The sequence below is a fragment of the Podarcis tiliguerta genome (genome assembly GCF_965153285.1).
Source record: "Podarcis tiliguerta genome assembly, chromosome: 4".
Lineage (NCBI taxonomy): Eukaryota > Metazoa > Chordata > Lepidosauria > Squamata > Lacertidae > Podarcis > Podarcis tiliguerta.
In genome coordinates, this window is record NC_139537.1 from 102,290,044 (window position 1) to 102,314,259 (window position 24,216).

Genomic DNA, 24,216 nt, shown 5'->3' on the forward strand with positions numbered 1-24,216 from the left:
AGATGGAAAAGAAAAGATAGAATTGCTTCAAGAAAAAATAACGAGGTCTGGTAGATCTTTTCGCACAGATATTGGGCAACAGCGAAGAGCTTCAACATCTGGCCCTTCTGTACCATCAGGGGGTGCTCCTGCACAACCCAAACCAAAAGGCATGACAACTGAGGAAGTTTTAGCTGCGGGATTAGCTAAAATTAATGAATCTTTGGATAACTTAACTGCAGAAGTAGCTGAAACAAATAAACGAGTTGCGGAAGCATCAGTTAAAATTGACCAAAATACTACAAGTATTAATAACTTGGGACAGAAGGTGATTACTAATACGGAGACTATACAGAAATTATTACAGGAATCTACCACGACCCGAAAGACGGCTGAAGAAGCTAAGGAGATAGCAGTGGCCACAGAAGAAAAGATACCACCGATCCACAGACAATTGGAAGACCATAGGTTAATGTTGTCTATGATTGAACTGAAGGAGAAACAAACAAAGCTGAGGGATCAGGGCTGTACCTGAACTTGAGAAAGATAATTTGAGTGACTTTCTTATGCAGGAATTTGCAGACTTTTGGAATTTAGATTTGGAGAAGGAAGAGTTCAAAATAGTGAGTGCATTTAGGCTCGGAAGAGGGGGAAAGAAGAACAAGGTGAGAGATTGTTTGATTACCCTCAGATCAAAAGAGAAGAGAGACAAAATCTTGGGTCTGCATTTCCAGAAGGCCCTGAAAATACATCAGTCAAGAGTAGAGATATTTAAGGACATTCCGAAATATCTTTTGGAACTCAGGTCTAATTACGGAGATTTGGTTGCCCTGCTGAGAAGCAAGAGGATTATCTTTAGGTGGGAATTCCCCCAGGGCCTATCTTTTAGTATCAAAGGAAGGAAGATTAAAATAAGATCAGTGGATGACAAAGACAGATTTCTGAAAGACTACGGCGAAGATCTACAGAAAGAATTTGGAGAGGAGCGAAGAGCACCGGAAAGAGGAATAATAGACAAAGCAAAATTACCTTTTGATTTGGACAGCTTGGAGAAGGTGACACCACTGACAGAGCAAGAAGAAACACTGGGTGCAGTTGGAGGAAAAGCAAGGTAATTACATCATGTCTCTGCAACTATTAAGCTGGAATTGTAATGGTCTGAACTCCCCTCAGAAAAGGAGAAAGATCTTTCATTTATTAAAAAAGGAATAATTGGACTTGATTTGTCTACAAGAAACTCATGTGATAAGGCTACATAGGAAAGTATTGATTAATAAAAGACTGGGTCAGGAGTTTATTTCATCGGATAAAGTCAAAAAAAGAGGAGTAGTGATCTATGCAAAGGAGAGCCTATCACCGAAATTTATTTTTAAAGATGACCAAGGAAGATTTGTGGCAATTGAAATTCAAATGCATGGAGAGAAGTTTTTGATAGAAGGAGTATATGCACCAAATGAGGGGAAATCTGAATTTTTTAAGAAGTTGCACGAGGCATTGACAGACTATTTGGACTATAATGTGATTTTGATGGGGGACATGAACGGAGTGGTTTCTACAAATATGGACAAGGCACAAAGACAGGTAGTTACTAAAGATGGTAGACTACCGAAAACCTTCTTCGAGATGACAGACAATTTGGATTTAGTTGATATTTGGAGAACGAAGAAACCCTTGGGGAGAGAGGGAACCTTCTTCTCTGAAGCCAAAATGACATGGACAAGAATTGACCAAATATGGATAACTAGAGGTATGGCACCAAAGACAAGAAAAGTGGAAATCTGCCCCAAAACTTGCTCCGACCATAACGCCGTGAAGATGGAGATGAATTTAACACCAATTGGCTCCTTCAGATGGAGGATGAATGACACCCTATTTAGAGATGAAGAAGTGATTAAGAAGGCCCAAAAAAACCTTGAGAGATTACTTTGAGATAAATATGAATACCACAGTTGAAAAAAGAGTAATCTGGGACGCAAGTAAAGCAGTTATGAGAGGGTTCTTGATACAACAGAACACATTAAAGAAGAGAGCTCAAAATGAAAAGAAAGACAAAATTTTGGAGAAAATAAAGGAAAATGAGAAGAGATTGAGAGCAAAACCAAAGTCACAAGAAATTTTGAGAGAAATAAAGTTATATCAAGTACAATATATGCAAATGATAAATCAAGAGATAGAATGGAAAATTAGACAAATGAGACAAAAGACATTTGAGTCGGCAAATAAGTGTGGGAAACTGCTAGCTTGGCAAATGAGAAAAAGACAGAAACTAAACACCATCACTAATTTAGAAGTGGAAGGAAAGGCCATACAGAACCCAGCTGAGATTAGAAATTGTTTTCAGAGGTATTTTAAACAATTATATACACAAGGGCCACAGAAAGAGACTGATATAGATTGATTTTTGAAAATAAATGGATTACAAAAAAATCTCTCAAGAAAACAAATTAAGGTTGAACTACAAAATAACTGAACAAGAGGTAGAAAGTGCCATTCAGAACATGCAATTAGGCAAATCTCCAGGGCCGGATGGACTGACTTCTAGATACTACAAATCATTGAAAGAATGGCTGGTACAACCTTTGAAGGAAGTCTGTAATGGAATACTGGAAGGGAGAAGGGCACCAGAGTCGTGGAAGGAAGCGTACATCACACTTATACCGAAAACAGAGACTGAAAAGATGCAGCTCAAGAACTACCGCCCCATATCATTGCTAAATGTGGATTACAATTTTTTTGCAGATATTTTGGCCAAAAGATTAAAAAAAGTTTTAGTAGAAGAGATTCATAAAGACCAAGCAGGCTTTCTCCCGGGCAGACATTTATCTGACAATATGAGAAACATAATTAAAGTTTTGGAATTGCTACAAGAGAATATTAATACCAAGGCAGTTTTGATTTTTGTGGACGCGGAGAAAGCCTTTGACAATATTTCTTGGAGTTTTATGAAGAAGAAACTCCAGGGGATGGGGGTAGGACAAGAGTTTGAAAATGGTATAGGTGCAATTTACTCTGAACAAAAGGCCAAATTAATTGTTAATAATGTTGTGACGGAGGAATTTAGGATAGAAAAAGGAACACGACAAGGTTGCCCAATCTCCCCATTGCTTTTTATATCGGCCCTGGAGGTCCTTTTGAACATGATCAGAAGGGACCAACTGGTTAAAGGTATACAGGTCGGAGCCAAACAATATAAATTAAGAGCATTTGCGGATGACTTAGTTTTGACATTACAGGAGCCAGAATCTAGTACTAAAAGAGTTTTGGAACTAATTCAAGAATTTGGTCAAGTTGCAGGATTTAAATTGAAGAAGTTAAAAACAAAGGTTTTAGAAAAAAAATTAACAAGGACCGAGAGAGAGAGGTTTCAGAATGAGACAGGTTTAACAGTGGTTAAGAAAGTGAAATATTTGGGGATCAATATTACAGCTGAGAACGGGAACTTATTTAAAGACAACTATGAAAAATGTTGGATGGAAGTGAAAAAAGATTTAGAAATCTGGTCAAATTTGAAGCTTTCACTGCTAGGCCGTATTGCTGCGATAAAAATGAATGTTTTGCCTAGAATGTTGTTTTTATTTCAAACATTGCAAGTTATTGACAAAATGGATTGTTTCAAGAAGTGGCAGAGAGACATTTCTAAATTTGTCTGGCATGGCAAGAAGCCAAGAATAAAATTTAAAATACTAACTGATGCAAAGGAAAGAGGTGGATTTGCCCTGCCAGACCTTAAACTTTATTATGAATCAGCAACTTTCTGCTGGTTGAAAGAATGGCTGCTTCTTGAAAACACAGACATTTTGGATTTAGAAGGATTCAATAACGCATTTGGATGGCATGCATATTTGTGGTATGAAAAGGTCAAAGTGCATAAAGCATTTAAAAATCATATTGTCAGGAAAGCACTGTTTAATGTCTGGATAAGATATAAAGACATACTTGAAAATAAAGCCCCAAGGTGGTTGTCACCGATGGAAGCAAAGGCTGTGAAAAAGCTCAATATGGAGGCCAAATGGCCAAAATATTGGGAAATTTTGGAACAAGAGGGAGATAAATTTAAATTGCAGAGTTTTGAAAAGCTAAAAAACAAAGTGTGAGACTGGCTTCATTATTATCAGATAATGGAGGCATATAAATTGGATAAGAAAATTGGCTTCCAGGTGGAAAAATCAAAATTGGAAACAGAACTGTTAGATTCCAAAACTAAAAATTTGTCAAGAATGTATAATCTGCTGTTGAAATGAAATCTCAGGATGAAACGGTAAAATCTGTTATGATTAAATGGGCACAAGATGTTGAACATAACATTATGATAGCTGACTGGGAACGGTTATGGACCACAGGTATGAAGTTTACGGCATGTAATGCCTTAAGAGAGAATATTATGAAAATGATATACAGGTGGTACATGACACCAGTCAAGCTTGCAGAAATCTATCATTTGCCCGATAACAAATGTTGGAAATGTAAAGAAATTGAAGGTACATTCTTTCACCTTTGGTGGACGTGTCCAAGGATTAAGGCTTTCTGGGAGATGATATATAATGAAATGAAAAAGGTATTTAAATATAGCTTCCTGAAGAAACCAGAGGCCTTTCTCCTGGGCATGGTTGGCCAATTGGTGCTAAAGAAGTATAGAACTTTCTTTATGTACGCTACAACAGCAGCAAGAATACTCATCGTGAAGTATTGGAAGACACAAGAACTACCCACTCTGGAAGAATGGCAGATGAAGGTAGTGGATTATATGGAATTGGCGGAAATGACCGGCAGAATCCGAGACCAGGGAGAAGAGTTGGTGGAAGAAGATTGGAAGAAATTTAAAGACTATCTACAGAAATATTGTAAAATTAATGAATGTTAGAATGATGTTGGATTGAGGTTAAGGGGTTTTTAGTAATAATATTATGAAGGAATATGAAAAAATGGATTGTTAACAGGTGAAAATTTAAAGTTATAATATATTAAGACCAAGATAAGGATAAAGGTAAAGAGGGAAAGGATTTGCTGAATTAACAAATTGAACTGGTATACAAAGAGGGGAGGTGTGGGGAGGTCTGGGAAACAAGCGAATGTAAGATATGTTATGAAAGATTGAACTGTTTTTAATTGTTTTTTTTTTGTTTTTTGTTTTTGTTTTTTATCTTTTTCTTTTTGTAATGCTTTGGAAAAATTTAATAAAATATTATTAAAAAGAAAAAAGAAAACCCCTGGGAACAAACTGGTAGCCAGTGTAGATCTCCAAGAGTAGTAAAGGTGCTTTCCCTCCTGCCCATATCAGAATGATTATGGCCCTGATGTCACAGAAGCCATGTGACCTCTCTTCAACCATGTGATCCCACATCTGACCAACAGGGAGGGGATTTAGACCCCAAGACAAATTGGGGTGTGCCCTACAATGACATGTGACCCCTCTGTGGTTAGGTCATACCACAGCAGACCAATAGAAGAGGTGTCAGTAGGGGAAACGTACTGCAAAATCACAAAAAATGAAGTTTTTGAGCTATTCTTAAGGAAATCTGACAACATCTAAACTTCTGACATGGGTTGCCATATGTACAGATTTTCCCAGACATTTAAGTGATTTCTGCCCAGACACTGCTTACAGTTCCAGACATATGGCAGCTCTCCATTCCAGACATATGGCAGCTCTAGCTTTTTGGCTAGATTACTGCAATGCTTTATACGTAGGGCTACCTCTGAAGATGGTTCAAAAATGTCAGCTAGTACAGAATTCAGCGGCCAGGTTGCGCACCAGAGCAAGACAGTTTGAACATATTACACCAATCCTGATCCAACTGCACTGGCTACCAATTAGTTTCTGGGCCCAATTCAAAGTGCTGGTTTTGATCTATAAAGCCTTAACGGCTCAGGACCACCTCTTTCCATATGAACATACCCAGATCCTGAGATCATCTTCTGAGGTCCTTCTTTGTGTGTCTCCTCTTCAAGAGGTCCGGAGGGTGGCAACACGAGAACGGGCCTTCTCTGCAGTGGCTCCCTGTCTGTGGAATGCTCTCCCCAAGGAAGTTCGCCTGGCGCCTTCATTATATACCTTTAGGTGCTAGGAAAAAGCGTTCCTTTGTAACCAGGCCTTTAGATGATTTGATTGACATCCTATGCCCTTTTAAAAGGTGTAGGGGGATGGTTATTGGGTTGCTGTTGTTTTCGTTTTGATTGTGTATTTTGTGGTATTATATTCTGATTTTATTCTGTGAACTGTCCTAAGACCTGAGAGTATAGGGTGGAATATAAATTCAATCAATCAATCAATCAATCAATTTCAAGCCACTACAATCTGAGCTTGAGTTATGAAAATAACAATCACTAAAAGAACTGAGGAGTTAGTCTTGTCCTTAACTTTGAGTAAGACAGCTGTGTGTTTTAAGTTAAACATAGGAAACATCAAGACAAGACAAGACAATATACATGTTCCTGGCACTCACTATTGGACATATATTTAGGAAGTTATTGGAATGTAGATAGGCTATTGGCCAGAAGTGTTTTGATGTGTAGAAATCATTGGGCTTAATAGGATAAGAAGTCTCTTACATCTATTCTGTTAAATTTAAGATTTGGGCCAGTCTCAGATGAAACCATTAGACTGGCTTACAACCAGGCACATTTTTTTATAAAAAAAGATTGTTAAATCCCTTCACAACAGCAACCCTGTAAAGTAGACAGGCTTAATACTAGAGTGGACAACTTCAGATTAAAACAACAGGTTAACAACAACAACAACAACAACAACAACAACAACAACAACAATTTACTATTTGTACCCCGCCCATCTGGCTGGGTTTCCCCAGCCACTCTGGGTGGCTTCCACAGAGACCAAAAATATACTAAAATGTCACACATTAAAAAATTCCCTGAACAGGGCTGCCTTAAGGTGTCTTCTGAATGTCAGGTAGTTGTTTATCGCTGTGACATCTGATGGGAGGGCGTTCCACAGGGCGGGCGCTACTACCGAGAAGGCCCTCTGCCTGGTTCCCTGTAGCTTTGCTTCTCACAATGAGGGAACCACCAGAAGGCCCTCGGCGCTGGACCTCAGCATCCGGGCAGAACGATGGGGGTGGAGACGCTCCTTCAGGTATACTGGGCCGAGGCCATTTAGGGCTTTAAAGGTCAACACCAACACTTTGAATTGTGCTCGGAAACGTACTGGGAGCCAATGTAGGTCTTTCAAGACCGGTGTTATGTGGTCTTGGCGACCGCCCCCAGTCACCATAGCTGCCGCATTCTGGATTAGTTGTAGTTTCCGGGTCACCTTCAAAGGTAGCCCCACATAGAGCGCATTGCAGTAGTCCAAGCGGGAGATTACCAGAGCATGCACCACTCTGGCGAGACAGTCCGCAGGTAGGTAGGGCCTCAGCCTGCGTACCAGGTGGAGTTGGTAGACAGCTGCCCTGGATACAGAGTTGACCTGCGCTTCCAAATTGACTCCCAGGCTGTGCATCTGGTCCTTCAGGGGCACAGTTACCCCATTCAGGACAAGGGAGTCCTCCAAACTAGCCCACCCCCTGTACCCCAAAAACAGCACTTCTGTCTTGTCAGGATTCAACCTCAATCCATTAGCTGCCATCCATCCTCCAACCGCCTGCAGGCACTCACACAGGACCTTCACCGCCTTCACTGGTTCTGATTTGAAAGAGAGGTAGAGCTGGGTATCATCTGCATATTGATGGACACCCAGTCCAAACCCCCTGATGATCTCTCCCAGCGGCTTCATATAGATGTTAAAAAGCATGGGGGAGAGGATGGAACCCTGAGGCACACCACAAGTGAGGGCCCAGGGGTCTGAACACTCATCCCCCCACCACCACTTTCTGAACACAGCCCAGGAGGAAGGAGCAAAACCACTGTATAACAGTGCCCCCAGCTCCCAGCCCCTCTAGACGGTCCAGAAGGATGTTATGGTCGATTGTATCAAAGGCCGCTGAGAGATCCAGCAGAACTAGGAAACAGCTCTCACCTTTGTCCCTAGCTCGTTGGAGATCATCAAGCAGCGCAACCAAGGCAGTTTCAGTCCCATGATGAGGCCTGAATCCCGATTGGAAGGGATCCAAATGGTCCGCATCCTCCAGGCGTGCGTGGAGTTGTTCAGCAACCACTCGCTCAATCACCTTGCCCAAGAATGGAAGATTCGAGACTGGGCGATAGTTGGCCATACTGGCCGGGTCTAAATAAGTTTTTTTAAGAAGCGGTTTAATGACCGCCTCTTTCAGCGGATCTGGGAATGTTCCCTCACAAAGGAAAGCATTCACCACCCCACAAAGCCCAGGATGGGCAAGGATCATGGAGACAGGTGGTTGGTTTGACACATCCAAGCAGCCTGTCCACATCCTCGGGGGTAACGAATTGAAATTGATTCCATGCAACGTGACCAGACAGAGCTCTAGCACTCTCCCACCCCAGGCCTGCTCCCATGGTGGTCTCTACCTCCTTCCAAATATGAGCAACTTTATCTGCAAAAAACTTTGCAAAATCGTTGCAGGAGATCCTGGGGTCTTTACAAGGTCCCGGTGGTAAAGGTGGTTCCGTTAAATTGTGGACCACCTGAAAGAGTTTCCTGCTACTATTATCTGCAGATGCAATAGATGCGGTGAAGAAAGTGTCCTTCGCCATCGCTAACGCCACTTGGTAGGCTTGACGTTGAGCTCTTACCTATGTCTGGTCAGATTCGGAATGAGTTTTCTGCCACCAACACTCTAGCCATCTCAGCAATTGTTTCATTGCCCTCAGCTCCAAAGAAAACCACGGGGCTGTCCGGGCTCCATGCAATCGGTGAGGGCGCTTCGGAGCCAGACAGTCAATAGCCCTGGTTAACTCCGCATTCCAGCGGGCCATGAGGGAATCAGCTGAAAGGCCATTAACATGGGATAAAGCATCCCCTATCACTCTCTGGAAACCATTTGGATCCGTTATGTGGCAGGCGTGGACCATCCAAATTGGTCCCATCTCCCTGCAGAGGGGAAGGGTCACAGAGAAGTCCAGTTGCACCAGGAAGTGATCTGACCATGGCACTTCTTTTGTTTCGCTTTTACTTTCACCCCCGTCACTAGAGGTGAACACCAGGTCTAAGGCATGTCCATGACTATGAGTTGGGCCAAACTTATTCAGGGACAGCCCCATGGAGGCCATGCTTTCCACAAAGTCCCAAGCGGCCCCTTGTAAGGTCATGTCGACATGGATGTTAAAAGGTTCTGGTTTATTCGAAGATGACCAGGTTTTATTTTCCATTAGGGAAATTAAGGGACATCTCTGTAAAAATGATGAAACAGAGGATTAACTGTGATCTACAGCAGAAGCCAGAACTAGAATAATTGGTAAGTCATAATTAGCTAAAAACAAAAGGGTCCCTTTCCCGCAATCCTGTAAGGTTTTAAGATTGGGCCAATCTCAGATCAAGGCATTATCCTGATGTTCTGCCAGCAATTCCTTTCAGCTTTTTTTGCATGAGGGACTCTTGGACCTTGGGGTACAGTTAGTAATGGCCTGACAAAAGTGTCTCTAACCTTCCATTTTTGTAAAACACAGAAGTGTGAGAGAAAGAGAGTTTGCACATGTGTGTGTAAGCAAAGCACCCCAGAAAGTACATTATTTCAGTACACAGAATCTTAAAACATTTAATGTAAAGTTGCAAACAGATGTAATATATTCATGTGTTTCAACAAGTGAATTAAAATGATTCTATGAAATGATTAGAGGAGAAAGCAAATAATGGTGGTATCTCTTCTACAACCCAGTTAACAGGTTGACCCACCAACAGCTCTGAGGCTTGTTGAGTCTACAAAAAACAGCTCCTTTCCCCAAGAAAAGCTCTAGTCCTCTTCACTGCCTTTGATTTGCCATTTAAAGGGGAACGGTGTGTGTGTGTGTGTGTGTGTGTGTGTGTGTGTGTGTGAAACGCAGAGTGGCAAAAGATGCTTGGCTCAAAAAAAGGTAAAATATGTTATTACAGACTTCAGTAGCTAAGCACACAGTGCAGAAGAACATCTATATGCACAATTGTTATGTATCTGGTGCAGTGAGAGCCTGGAGGTTGGTCATGGTCTACATGCATTGTAAATGTTGATAATCACAGACAAGTTTGAGAATGTCATAATCTGGTAGGTGCTGACAGTCACCTAACCTGCATTCACTAGTGTATATTTGAAAATGTTTCAGAAATTCAGTCAGTTTATCCAGGATCATCAGTCTTCATCAAATTTTGGGCATATGCTGTAATGTAACACAATTTTTAACCTGGTTCTTGATTCTATAATCAGTCATTCAAGCCCACTCTTCAGAAATTAGAATAATAGAAGAGAACTATTGACTCTGTTTGCTTCATATAATTCCAGAATACCTTTGATAGCATATTTTTGCTGCTCAAGCCCCTGCCCTTGGTCAGACTTGTCGTCAGTGGAGTTCTGGGTGGCCAGGCTCTGTGCCAGGATGAGTTTAGATGGATGACCATTTGGCTGTGAGTCCTGGAAGACCTGTTCCCTGCCTTGCAGGCCTTTTCCCACCAGGCCTGGGCGGATGGTGCCCGGACTGACTCCAGCTACAAAAGCTGAGACTGCTGAGCAGACTCTTGGGCTGGGGGATTGCTTAGGGGTTTCATTGGGAGGGGGTTGTTGCTGGTATTGATGTTATTTTTTGTATCATTTTTCGTATCTTTTTTTGGTATCTTTATTATGATTTGTGTGGAAATTGTTCAATATGGTTGTGCACTTTTTGATGTTTTATTTATGACTACTTTTTCTGTTTCTGTTTATTATTTGTTGTTATTTCAACCATCATGGCCATATCAACCACTGGGGGGAAAAATACACATCCTATAAAGGTAAAGGTACCCCTGCCCGTACGGGCCAGTCTTGCCAGACTCTAGGGTTGTGCGCCCATCTCACTCAAGAGGCCGGGGGCCAGCGCTGTCCGAAGACACTTCCGGGTCACGTGGCCAGCGTGACATCGCTGCTCTGGCGAGCCAGAGCCACACACGGAAACACCGTTTACCTTCCCGCTAGTAAGCAGTCCCTATTTATCTACTTGCACCCAGGAGTGCTTTCGAACTGCTAGGTTGGCAGGCGCTGGGACCGAACAACGGGAGCGCACCCCGCCGCGGGGATTCGAACCGCCGACCTTTCGATCAGCAAGCCCTAGGCACTGAGGCTTTTACCCACAGCGCCACCCGCGTCCCTATACACATCCTATACACATCATTAAAGCACAATGTATATATACAAATAGGTTTACATTTCAAATTGGTTTTTATATTTCATTTCCAATTTAATCTTTACAGACAACCATGTTATCTTCAATGAATGTTCTCAGTTTTGGGCAACAACTGCAACTTTGTCTATCGTAACTTTGTCAAAACCAGCCCACAAATATGTGATTTTCATTTGGCCATCCATATCAAGTACCTTATGTAACAGATCAAGAATAAACGTAGCTCTTTGTTTTGAATTGTGCAACTTTTCTTCATGTTGTTAAGCCACCCTGAGCATGACTCTGTGTAAAAGGAGCATGTATGTATATATGTATGTATGCATGCATGCATAAGCAAACCCAAAGACCATCCACAGCCAACCCAGAATTGCCAAGTTACTCCCACCAAGGAGCTTGTCAAGGAAGGTGCCCACTACTATTATGTGATTCACTCTGGCCTGTTGGTGAAAGAGGATCCTTGCTGGTATGGCCAGGCTCCCTGAAGTTCATGTTTTTGGTGACAGGCAGGTGGTGACAGGGCACAGGTTGAATTCAGGTTACCAGTTCTGGACCCACTGTGGACTTGAATCTTGACATCCGGAAAATTTTACTAATGTTAGTGATGTATCTTAGACTTCCCTTGAAAAGTCTACAAGCTTTTCATCATAGAAAGTTCTTTCAAATTGACCCCCAATTTTGCTGTGAGCAAAATTTGATAATATCTGAATGTAAAATTATTTTTGTGCAGGGTTAAAGCTTGAGGCTGCTGCTGAGCTATGTGCAGCCTGAGAATCAGTTTTTATCATTAGCTAATGTTAGAGACCTCTAAAATCTTCCATGTGCTAAATGTGACTAAAATCCAATGTCCAAGAATGACATCTGCTCCCAGATGCTAGTGTTCTGGCCATTCAGTACAAAGGGGTTGGGATGCTTGCATGTTTAGTATTTGCATAATAATTTAAGTTTAAGGACTTCTATTTATATTGTTTAATAAATAGAGCAGTATTCATCTATTTTTAAAATGTTCTGCATAGTTGCATGATGCCTTCTTGTCACCTGTTCTTCCAAATCACCCTCTTCTTCCCCATATGCTGTGCTTGGCTGTTGTGATAAGACAAAGATCTCAGCATGCTTGCTTATTTATTTATTTATGAGACATCACATAAAATAAATTATCTAGGTGTGGCTAATGCACACCTAGCAACCTGACACAATAATGACATGGTTAGGTAGTGATGATCAGGCAGAAATAGGAGACTCCCATCACACTGATTATGTTAACGGCCTGGATTGCTTAGGTGTGAGAGCACAGTGTTGCCTGTTATTGGGTATGCTGACAAGAGAAGTATATCCATTGTGAAATTCTGGTTATGTTTAGTCTGAAACCACATTCCTTTCCCCGCTAGGGCCAACATTTTGCCCAAGTCTTGCTGCAATGTTCACACCTGGTTCCTCCCTTGATTTCTCCTCTCCTTGGGCTGCTGCCTAAAGTAGTTCACTTCACCTGTTGTCTGGCCAGACTAGACCAACCTGCTTTGAAAGTTTCCTACTTTACTTTCTAGGAAAGATCATTCATTCTTACTTTAAATATTGTTGGTGAAAAGTAACTGATGGAGCAAGGATCACTAACTTTTCTCTCCCATTCTCTGGAAAATGATACCTTCTATTTTGCGAAAACAAGTAATCATTGGTGGGAAGGAACAAAAGGGAAACTCAATCAGTTTTGACTTTCTAATCTGAAGTGTGCTGTTATCATTTTTGTGTGTGAAAATGCTCCTTCAAATAGCTTATGCACTATATATCACATTTCTAGAAATGCAAGAGAGAGAGAAATCCACAGTGCTACATAAGAGTGCCTCTGGGACCTCAGATATCGGTTACAGAAGAGAGATTGTTCAGTCTATAAATTCCTCTTTTGTAGTGCTGACATCTAAGGTCCCCAAGCCTTTTTCCATACCACTAAAGATTTCTTATGCAATTCCAAACATTGAGGGTATTCCATCCTTTACAGGAAGTGCTCAGCCATTCTTATTGTAGAATCTGCAGGTTATTTGTTTCCAGACATCATCAAGCATTAATAGAGGCCTTCATATTAGGTGCCTCATTATAGGCTGGATCAACCTCTTCAGGCTCTGCTTTAGTTCAGCTCCCCTATGGAGCTCCTTTTCCATGGACTGATCCCACAGCACAGCTGTAAGACTTACAGACAACCACATTGCTGAAGACCATCATGAGATTTTTCCTGTCAAGCCCAAGATGAGCCCATTGGAAAAAGCCGCTCCTGTGTACAAAAAATGGAAAAGGGGGGAAACCACCAAAGAGGAATTAAAACAAATAGCCAGCACGTGTAGACACAAAGTCAGAAAAGCTAAAGCACAGAATGAACTCAGGCTTGCTAGAGAGGTTAAAAGCAACAAAAAAGGCTTTTATGGGTATGTCCGTAGCAAAAGGAAGAACAAAGAAACAGTGGGGTCACTCAGAGGAGAAGATGGTGAAATGCAAACAGGGGACACAGAAAGGGCTGAACTCATCAATGCCTTCTTCGCCTCAGTCTTCTCCGATAATGAAAACAATGCCCGACCTGAAGAATTTGGAGCAAAAGATTCAGCAGAGGAAACACAGCCCAGAATAACTAAGGAGAGAGTACAAGAATATTTGGCTAGTTTAGATGTATTCAAGTCTCCAGGGCCAGATGAACTGCATCCAAGAGTATTAAAAGAACTGGCAGATGTGATCTCAGAACCACTGGCAGTCATCTTTGAGAATTCCTGGAGAACAGGCGAAGTCCCGGCAGACTGGAGGAGGGCAAATGTTGTCCCTATTTTCAAGAAGGGGAAAAGAGAGGACCCAAATAATTATCGCCCAGTCATTATGACATCAATACCAGGGAAGATTCTGGAGCAGATCATTAAGCAAACAGTCTGTGAGCACCTAGAAAGGAATGCTGTGATCACCAATAGTCAGCATGCATTTCTGAAAAATAAGTCATGTCAGACTAACCTGATCTCGTTTTTTGACAGAATTACAAGCCTGGTAGATGAAGGGAACGCAGTGGATGTAGCCTACCTTGATTTCAGCAAGGCATTTGACAAGGTGCCCCATGATATTCTTGTAAAGAAGCTGGTAAAATGTGGTCTTGACTATACTACCACTCAGTGGATTTGTAACTGGCTGACTGACCGAACCCAAAGGGTGCTCATCAATGGTTCCTCTTCATCCTGGAGAAGAGTGACTAGTGGGGTGCCACAGGGTTCTGTCTTGAACCCGGTCTTATTCAACATCTTTATCAATGGCTTGGAGAAATGTAAAGTATTGCACTTGGGCAAAAAAAATGAGAGGCACAAATACAAGATGGGTGACACCTGGCTTGAGAGCAGTACATGTGAAAAGGATCTAGGAGTCTTGGTTGACCACAAACTTGACATGAGCCAACAGTGTGACGCGGCAGCTAAAAAAGCCAATGCAATTCTGGGCTGCATCAATAGGAGTATAGCATCTAGATCAAGGGAAGTAATAGTGCCACTGTATTCTGCTCTGATCAGACCTCATCTGGAATACTGTGTCCAGTTCTGGGCACCACAGGTCAAGAAGGACACTGACAAACTGGAACGTGTCCAGAGGAGGGCAACCAAAATGGTCAAAGGCCTGGAAACGATGCCTTATGAGGAACGGCTAAGGGAGCTGGGCATGTTTAGCCTGGAGAAGAGGAGGTTAAGGGGTGATATGATAGCCATGTTCAAATATATAAAAGGATGTCACATAGAGGAGGGAGAAAGGTTGTTTTCTGCTGCTCCAGAGAAGCGGACACAGAGCAATGGATCCAAACTACAAGAAAGAAGATTCCATCTAAACATTAGGAAGAACTTCCTGACAGTAAGAGCTGTTCGTCAGTGGAATTTGCTGCCAAGGAGTGTGGTGGAGTCTTCTTCTTTGGAGGTCTTTAAGCAGAGGCTTGACAACCATATGTCAGGAGTGCTCTGATGGTGTTTCCTGCTTGGCAGGGGGTTGGACTCGATGGCCCTTGTGGTCTCTTCCAACTCTATGATTCTATGATTCTATGTTAAACGATAACCAATTGCCCCACTCCACTGACCTTTTTAAATATGCAATAGGCTTGTGAATGTGTTAGAACGCACCTTAGCTGCAGCTCAGTCTGCAGAAGTTCTGGATTCAAATCCACAGCAAATCTTGAACTGGTGACCTGAGCTTAAGCACTCACATAGTTTAATACAGCAAACATCTAGCTCTGGTTAAACAAGGGAACAGCAGAGATTGCATAGTGATAGCCTCCCAGGACACTTTCTTAAAATGACGTGACACTCCCGAACAAAACACTTTGAGTGCAGGCTTGTACTCTCCTGAGCAGCAAAAAGGATTCAGTCCAAATCTCCTACAGGCTCTGCCTTACCGCGATCTAGAGAGGAGGCAGGAAAATACAGACAAGCACTCAGTGGAGGTTGGTCCATTGGGGTGGGTGGGGAACTGCCCCTCTAACCTCAACCGGTGTTCCTCCTCTAGCTCATGGCTGCCTGCCTATATCCTGTCAGCCAGCCCAAGGGGTGGCCTATCATCCTCCTCCTTGTCGTCTCAGTGTTGCTGTGGTGGAACTCAGCAGGAATGAGAAGGGGGGCAAATGTAGAATTAGTTGGCCCTCTCTGTCATTGCCTCTGCCTTTATTTACAGCAGGTCTCCCTGCCTCCGACTCTACCAGTCTCGATGAGCAGCAGCCACTCCAGCCAGCCATTGTCTCCTTCTCCTAACTAGGTCCTTGCTGGATGCTGCAGCACACAAACTGAGTGGCTTCTGCAGGCTCCCGAGGATGCCACAACAAAGTGGCCTGTAAGCGTCACCTAAAGCAGCATTTCATGGCAGATTTGGGTGTCATCTTGGGCAAAGCGTCTAAGGAAATTTAACAACAGCAAAAAAAATAATCTTAAGTAGAGGTGAAATTTCTCAGAGATAGGTCTGTGCAACCCTATTTCACACACTTGTACAAATGTATCATGTAAACTTGATGACGCTTAATCAAGTTTACATGATACATTTGTACAAGTTGTTTGCCTTGCATTTCCTGTATCACTTCTTATGAAAGAAAACAACAACCCCATTCTACCCAAAACTCAAAAGGGAAGAAGTGCCTGTAAAATAAGAACACTGGCAAACACTTCATTGAACTGAAAAAAAGTTTTAGATATGGAATTGTATCAACTGGGGTGGCAGGGAGGGGGACAGAGGATGCACCACCCTTTCTTATATTTTGACATTTCATTTGCCATGCCTTCCTTTTCCTCTTTCTTCTCAAGTGTGCAAGCAGCATGATATATCTGCTGACTACCTAATTCATTTTTACATGAAGTTGAGTAAGCTATTTAAATAGAAAAAGGTGGGATGTGCCTGATTAGAAATAAAGAACTGCATTCGTTTTTTCAGAATAATTCACATTGATGGGCATAAACTCTAAGAAATTCAGTTCCTTTACAAAATATAAGGCTCCCTGCTGTCAAGCTGGATGAAGATTGTATGAGTAAATAGCACCAGGTAAAATGTGAGTAGGCAGCGGATCTGTTCCCTGAATCTCCTTAGCTTATAGGATTAACGCATGACAAGCGGTAAAGCACAGAGATCAGAGTTACACAGATCAATCTTCATTTTGGATTGTTACTTTGATGGGATCCAAGTAAATTCCTTTTAAGACGTTGGGATGTGGCTGCCACTTATGGTGATTAAGTATAATCTAATTTGATTCAATATGTTACAATTTAGCTTTCTTCTTGGATTCTTCTGACAAGAGTATTTGCATAAACTTAGATAACTAAGGATCAAAATGCCTCTTTGGGGAGTTTGTGCTCACCTCTACTTAAGAGTTTGTGCTCGTGCTGATTATTCAACCTCTGCAATGTCCTGGTCTAATGACCACATACTAGAACCTGTTTTAAAGTGGTATTATTTGAAAACACCAAATGTCTCCTAAGCTAAGGGAGCTGGGCATGTTTAGCCTGGAGAAGAGGAGGTTAAGGGGTGATATGATAGCCATGTTCAAATATATCAAAGGATGTCACATAGAGGAGGGAGAAAGGTTGTTTTCTGCTGCTCCAGAGAAGCGGACACGGAGCAATGGATACAAACTACAAGAAAGAAGATTCCACCTAAACATTAGGAAGAACTTCCTGACAGTAAGAGCTGTTCGACAGTGGAATTTGCTGCCAAGGAGTGTGGTGGAGTCTCCTTCTTTGGAGGTCTTTAAGCAGAGGCTTGACAACCATATGTCAGGAGTGCTCTGATGGTGTTTCCTGCTTGGCAGGGGGTTGGACTCGATGACCCTTGTGGTCTCTTCCAACTCTATGATTCTATGATTCTATGATTCTATGATTCTAAGAACTACTAAGAGTGGGTTAAATTAATGAGATTCCTTAAAGACAAACCAACTGAACTGCAAAACTACTTCCAGACTTTTGCAGCTCATGGATTTTCCCTATAACTTGTTTCCTTCACATCACATAAATGAATTCCTGGAATATACTGCAAGAAGTAATTTTAAATCAAGGGTGTCAAGAATGCAGTTCTCAGCACCCTTAACAACCACAATTTCCATGATTTCTTTTTAAGTGTATGGCATGTGCACAGCCTCCCAGTTATGTCTGTGACTACTTCTTCTTTACTGTAACTCCTGAGGAAGACAAATTCCAGGAGCTAAAAGCTAATTTTTCATGTGCAATGTAGGCAACTACTAGCTAATTTCCCAGTCACCACTGAGCAAATTCAGGCGGTTGCCCCCTATTTCCCCTTGGTTCAATTAAGAAAGAGTTTAGTCATTGTTTGAGGACTATCCCTGCCTCCAGGTCCGGTCCTGACCGGAAGAATACTGAAGGATACTGAAGTCATTAGTCAGCACCAGGCGTCCTATTGGGAAGACCCAGTTCTCTGAGTGCATGTTCTGGAAGCTGGGCAATAGGGGCAGTACAGGATTCCTATTGGTGTACTGACCTCCCCGCTGCACCAAGGATTCCCTGCCCGAGCTGCTTCAGTTCGTGGCGGATATGCTCCAGGAGACACCTAGCTTGGTTGTCCTGGGGGATTTTAACATCCATGCCAACACGACCCTACAAGGGACTTCATGGAAAGCATGGCCTCCATGGGGCTGTCCCTGAATAAGTTTGGCCCAACTCATAGCCGTGGACATGCCTTAGACCTGGTGTTCACCTCTACGGATGTTGGTGATCTGACACTAACTAAAAGCAAAATAAAAGAAGTGCCATGGTCAGATCACTTCCTGGTGCAACTGGACTTCTCCGCGACCCTTCCCGTCTGCAGGGTGGTGGGACCAATTCGGATGGTCCGCCCCCGCCACTTAATGGATCCAATTGGCTTCCAGAGAGTGGTAGGGGATGTTTTATCCCAAGCTGATGGCCTCTCAGTTGATTCCCTGGTGGCCCGCTGGAATGCGGAGTTAACCAGGGCTATTGACTGTCTGGCTCTGAAGTGCCCTCTCCGATTGCATGGAGCCCGGACAGCCCCATGGTTTTTCCCAGAGCTGAGGGCGATGAAACTATTGTTGAGACAGCTAGAGCACCAGTGGCGGAAAACTCATTCTGAATCAGACCGGACATGGGCTAGAGCTCAACGTCGAGCCTACCAAGTGGCCATGGCAACGGCGAAGAGGGCCTTCTTCGCCACCTCCATTGCATCTGCAGAAAACAGGAGCAGGAGACTTTTTCAGGTGGTTCGCAATCTATCGGAACAACCTGCACCACCGAGGCCTGGTAGGGACCCCAAGATCTCCTGCAATGCTTTTGCAAAGTTTTTTGCAGATAAAGTCGCTCAGATTCAGAAGGAGGGAGACTCCACTGTGGGAGCAGGTCCGGGGCGGGAGAGTGCTAGAGTTCTGTCTAGTCCTGTTACATGGGATCAATTCCAGTCTGTTGCCTCCGAGGATGTGGACAAGGCTGCTTGGACAAGTGAAACCGACCACCTGTCTTCTTGATCCTTGCCCATCCTGGCTGATAAAAGCGAGCTGGGAAGGGCTGGGCGGTGGGCTCTGCGGGGTGGTGAATGCTTCCCTCTGTGAGGCAGCCTTCCCAGACCTGCTGAAAGAGGCGGTCATTAAACCGCTTCTTAAAAAAACATCTTTAGACCTGGCCAATTTGGCCAACTATCGCCCAGTCTCAAATCTACCATTCTTGGGCAAGGTGATTGAGCGGGTGGTTGCCAAACAACTCCAAACACACCTGGAGGATGCGGACCATTTGGATCCCTACCAGTCAGGATTCAGGCTTCACCATGGGACAGAAACTGCCTTGGTTGCGCTGGTTAATGATCTCTGGCAGGCTAGGGTTAGGGTTAGAGCTGTTTCCTAGTTTTGCTGGATCTCTCAGCAGGCTTTGATACCATCGACCATAACATCCTTCTTTACCGTCTAGAGGGGCTGGGAGGTGGGGGCAGTTATACGGTGGTTCCGCTCCTTTCTCCTGGGCCGTGTCCAGAAAGTGGTATTGGGGGATGAGTGTTCAGACCCCTGGGCTCTCACTTGTGGGGTGCCTCAGGGTTCCGTCCTCTCCCTCATACTTTTTAATATCTATATGAAGCCGCTAGGATAGATCATCAGGGGATTTGGGCTGGGTGTTCATCAGTATGCAGAAGCTCTACCTGTCCTTTAAATCAGAACCAGTGAAGGCGGTGAAGGTCCTGTGTGAGTGTCTGCAGGCGGTTGGAGGATGGATGGCAGCTAATGGATTGAGGTTTAATCCTGACAAGGCAGAAGTACTGTTTTTGGGAGACAGGGGGAGAGCGGGTGGGGGGGATTCCCTCATCCTGAATGGGGTAACTGTGCCCCTGAAGGACCAGATGCGCAGCCTGGGAGTCATTTTAGACTCACAGCTGTCCATGGAGGTGCAGGTTAATTCTGTGTCCAGGGCAGCTGTCTACCAGCTCCACCTGGTATGCAGGCTAAGACCCTACCTGCCCACAGACTGTCTCGCCAGAGTGGTGCATCCTCTAGTTATCTCCAGCTTGGACTAATGCAACGTGCTCTACGTGGCGCTACCTTTGAAGGTTACCCAGAAACTGCAATTAATCCAGAATGCGGCAGCTAGACTGGTGACTGGGAGTGGCCGCCGGGACCACATAACACCAGTTCTGAGAGATCTGCATTGGCTCCCAGTACGTTTCCAAGCACAATTCAAATTGTTGGTGCTGACCTTTAAAGCCCTAAACGGCTTCGGTCCTGTATACTTGAAGGAGCGTCTCCACCCCTATCGTTCAGCCCGGACACTGAGATCCAGCGCCGAGGGCCTTCTGCCGGTTCCCTCCTTGCGAGAAGTGAGGTTACAGGGAACCAGACAGAGGGCCTTCTCGGTAGTGTCACCCTCCCTGTGGAACACCCTCCCTTCAGATCTGAAGGAAATAAGCAGCTTTCCTATCTTTAAAAGACATCTGAAGGCAGCTCTGTTTAGGGAAGTTTTTAATATTTAATGCTGTAATGTTTTTAACACTTGATTGGGAGCTGCCCAGAGTGGTTGGGGAAACTCAGCCAGATGGGTGGGGTATAAATAATATATTATTATTATTATTATTATTATTATTATTATTATTATTATTATTAGTGCTCTGGTGTGCAGGGCACAGCTATATTAAACCCCACGTTTTAAATTAAGAAGGAACAAAGGTGTGTACCTTATTTTTTTCAGTCCTGAATGACTTAAGATCCTAGAGGGCAGAGGTGTCACCAACATGCTCAATACACCTTAGCAGGGAGCTCAGCTCCCCCAATATGGAGGGGGCAGAGGAGGCCAAACTGTGCAGCATCGAAGGCAGGCACAACTATTGGCTGCCGAGCCAATTTTGCCTGCTTTCTCATAGACATCAAGTAATTGTGTTTGCATAAACATGCAGCGCTTTATTTGCAAAGGCACCTGCCACCTTCTTTTCTGCTTACTTAATTGCCCAAGTGTCAAGGCAACAGTTGGGGAGCCAGCTACAGCAACTCACTCAGTTCCATGTTTTTTGCAAATGCATGAATTTAAATACAGCACCTTCCATTTATCAAATTGCAATTTGCAAACTCTTCATCTTAGTCATTAATCAGGTGCACATGTACGGCGTAATTTGCAAAGAAGCCACGCACATTCCTGTCTCTTGTCATGCCGAATTATACAGTAATACCTCCGCGAACGTCTGCCTTGTCTAGCATACATTCCGGTGAACGTCCGTGGCAAACCCAGAAGTACCAGAATGGGTTACTTCCGGGTTTGCCGCTCATGCATGTGCAGAAGTGCTAAATTGGGCTTCGTGCATGCGCAGAAGTGCAAACCGCTCCGTGTGTGCGCACTGTGTCCTTTTTGGCTAGCGGCCGGGGCTCCAGAATGGATCCTGATCGCAAAACAGGGTACAACTGCATAGATTTGATTCCAATCTTTGCTGTAACTATTTTTGCCATTGGGTAATCTCTCTCATGCCATATCTAGGAAAGCAATTGAAAACACCCACTTGTCTTTTGGCATCTCCACAATTGTTTCAATAGCTTGATTCTAGTGTGGGCAACTTCTTCCTGGCCCTGTGCCTTTTGCAGTACAACAGCCTGTAGGCTTCTTTCTATGCCATGAAAAGCCCCACACCTGCTGATTTCTACAGAGCAAGCTGGTGTTTGTAGCAAACTTGATGACAAGCAAAAATAAACAAAAAAATTCTGGGCTGACACCGTTGAAAAGTATTGCAACTAAGGTTACATATCAAGTATGGCCAAGGTGAATGCACTAAGAGGGCTCACTGGAATGAGCTTTCCTAGTTGGATAAATGGGTCTTTACCAGCAGTGTCATCTTAGTGTGGTTTTAAAGATAAAGGGAACCGTGACCATTAGGTCCAGTCGTGGACGACTTTGGGGTTGCGGCGCTCATCTTGCTTTCTATTGGCCGAGGGAGCCAGCATACAGCTTCCGAGTCATGTGGCCAGCATGACTAAGCCACTTCTGGAAAACCAGAGCAGCACACAGAAATGCTGTCTACCTTCCCGCCAGAGTGTGGTACCTATTTATCTACTTGCACTTTGACGTGCTTTCGAACTGCTATGTGGGCAGGAGCAGGGACCAAGCAATGGGAGCTCACCCCGTCACAGGGATTCGAACCACTGACCTTCTGATCGGCAAGTCCTAGGCTCTGTGGTTTAGACCACAGTGCCACCCGCTGCCTTGTGTGGTTTTAGTTTTGTTTTAAAATTATTTGCTGTTTTTCTGCTTCTAACTGTTTTTAATTATCTGCGGTGCACATTGCCTTGAGACAGTCATTTTAGAAGGTGATACATTTTTGTGCATTATCGTGGGAGTTGGGCCATGCCAGCTGACCATCTCATGCCCCCACTGACCACACTTTCCTGAGCCAGTCATGATTTTCTCCAGTTTTGGCATAGGGCCCCTTCTCATGTTAATTGAATGTATGGAGGCAAGGCAACCCGCCCATGCCCATGACCCACCCCCATGCACTTCTTTAACACATGAGGATATTCATTAAGGGAAAACCCATATGGTGGGGAGAAACCTGCATGTGCAAAGCAGTACTAATCAGGAGTGGATCTAGTAAGAAATGAACGAAGCTTAAGCTTCTGGGCCCCGTATCCTCCAAGGGCCCCAGAAATCACTTTAGTCCACATAGCTTAAATATTGGGAGTCTAGATTATTTTTTTGTTCTATCTATTTTAATAATCCCAAAGTTTGAGAGCCAGTGGTGATCTGTTGAGGAAGAATCCACTGAAGGAGACAACAATAGTTACTCAGAGCTCGTTGCTCTAGCAACTGCAGAAAATTGGTGCTTACATGAGGGTCTGCTCATTATGAGCCAAAGTAGCCACTAGGCCAAATTCATATTCTGAATTATGGGTTCAGTGATATCATGAGTGATAGCCTAGCAATGGGTGAAACTTATTTGAGAAATCTCACTAGTCTTGTTGAAGCTCTTTGCTTACCACAAAATTCTTCAGATGTTTTAGTTGAGTAGGAATCAATTGAATCAATTGAAATTTTAACCAAACTGTTGCCCAAAAAATGTGCATGCACAAGAGAAAGAAGAACTGCAAATAATTTCGGGTCTGACAATAGTTAATAAGGTCAAATACCTGAGAATCTGCTTTACAAATAAAAACAGCAACATATTTAACGATAATTATATAAAGATATGGAAAGAAATAAAAAAGGATTTAGAAATATGGAACAGGCTGAACCTGTTGCTCTGGAGGAGAGTATCCGCAGTAAAAATCAGTGTGCTCCCTAAGATGATGTTAATGTTTCAGATGATCCCAGTAATTGGGGGGACGGGATGTTTCAAGTCTTGGCAGAAAGACTTACCAAGGTTTATTTGGCAGTATAAAAAACCTAGAATAAAACACATCTTTCCCAACATCAGGGTCTTTTCCAGGGAGTCTTCTCTTCTCATGAGGTGGCCAAAGTATTCTCAGCTTCACAATCTGTCCTTCCAGTGAGCACTCAGGGCTGATTTCCTTCAGAATGGAGAGGTTTGATCTTCTTGCAGTCCATGGGACTCTCAAGAGTCTCCTCCAGCACCATAATTCAAAAGCATCAATTCTTCGGCGATCAGCCTTCTTTGTGGTCCAGCTTTCACTTCCATACATCATTACTGGGAAAACCATAGCTTTTACTATATGGACCTTTGTTGGCAAGGTGATGTCTCTGCTTTTTAAGATGCTGTCTAGGTCTATGCTGTCTATTATTGGCTACAATAATATCAACTAAATGAAGTGATTGAGATAGACAAGAAAAAGGGTTTTGCAATGGAAGAATCAAAAGCAGACAAAGAATTACTACCAAATAAGAAAAAGGTAATATCTAGAATGTGTAGGCTTCTTCTAGAATGGGAGGTGAGAGATGTAGAGGTGAAAGAAGTAATGATTAAGTGGGTGAAAGGTTGTGGTAAAAATATCCAACTATCGGCATGGGAACAATTATGGGATAAAGAATAAAAATTTACGGCCTGTTATACACTAAAGGAAAATCTTTTGAAGATGTTTTACTCCCAGCAAACTATTCAAAATGTATAAAACTG

At 43.2% G+C, this 24,216-nt stretch overlaps 1 long non-coding RNA gene across 1 annotated transcript; it reads left to right on the top strand.

Moving 5' to 3' along the window:
- The first annotated feature begins 4,270 nt into the window (after nucleotides 1–4,270).
- On the top strand, nucleotides 4,271–4,853 carry LOC310675438. The gene is made up of 2 exons (XR_014510154.1): nucleotides 4,271–4,433; nucleotides 4,770–4,853. It is a non-coding gene; the product is annotated as an uncharacterized lncRNA (long non-coding RNA).
- Nucleotides 4,854–24,216: the final 19,363 nt, after the last annotated feature.